Source organism: Curcuma longa, chromosome 19, assembly GCF_044706935.1.
Source record: "Curcuma longa cultivar G26 ecotype Majalengka, Jawa Barat chromosome 19, ITB_CL_G26_1.1, whole genome shotgun sequence".
Lineage (NCBI taxonomy): Eukaryota > Viridiplantae > Streptophyta > Magnoliopsida > Zingiberales > Zingiberaceae > Curcuma > Curcuma longa.
In genome coordinates this window covers 6,853,888-6,854,591 of record NC_133879.1, presented here as the reverse complement: position 1 = coordinate 6,854,591, position 704 = coordinate 6,853,888, and positions in this window count along the sequence as shown.

Here is a 704-nt window from a genome sequence, read left to right as displayed (position 1 = left end):
TTTCAACAAGTGGATCAACAATTTCAAACACAAAATCAGAATTTTCAGATTGGGCAGTTTCAACAAGGTTTCCAACAGTAGTCCAATCAATTTCAGCAACCGTATCAACAACAACAAAGTTTTCAGCAACCCTACAATAATTTTCAGCCTCAATTCCATCATTCACAGCATCAATTCAATAACTTTCAGCAAGCACAGTTTTAGCCTTTAAACTAGGGTTTTTCACAGCCTTATAGCAACTTCCAACAGCCCCTAAATCAGGGTTTTTAAAGTACTAATTTTCAGTAACCTCCCTTGAACTTTCAAGCATGTTTTCAACATCAAAATTCATCATTTCAAGTCCAAAATCAATGTCAACCACCACTTTCTCAAAGTAACCAGATTTATATTCAAAATCAGCAACTCCATCAATTTCAACTTCAACAAAAATCCAACGAAAATCAAGGGAATTTTGGGAGTTCTAGTGGGCTCATTCAATAACTACAAAAGCTTGAGGAGAGACTACAACAAAGCTCACAATAACAAGAAACAAATCAGCAATTTCAACAGTTTTTTAGGAATGATTGTTATTCAAAATTTTGAAAGACAGATGAGTCACATGGCTACTATTATCAATCAGCTTCAATCTGAAGGATCCAGTCAATTACCTTATCAAGAAATTTCAAATCCTGAAGAAAATTTTAGTGAAATAATTTTGAAGAGTG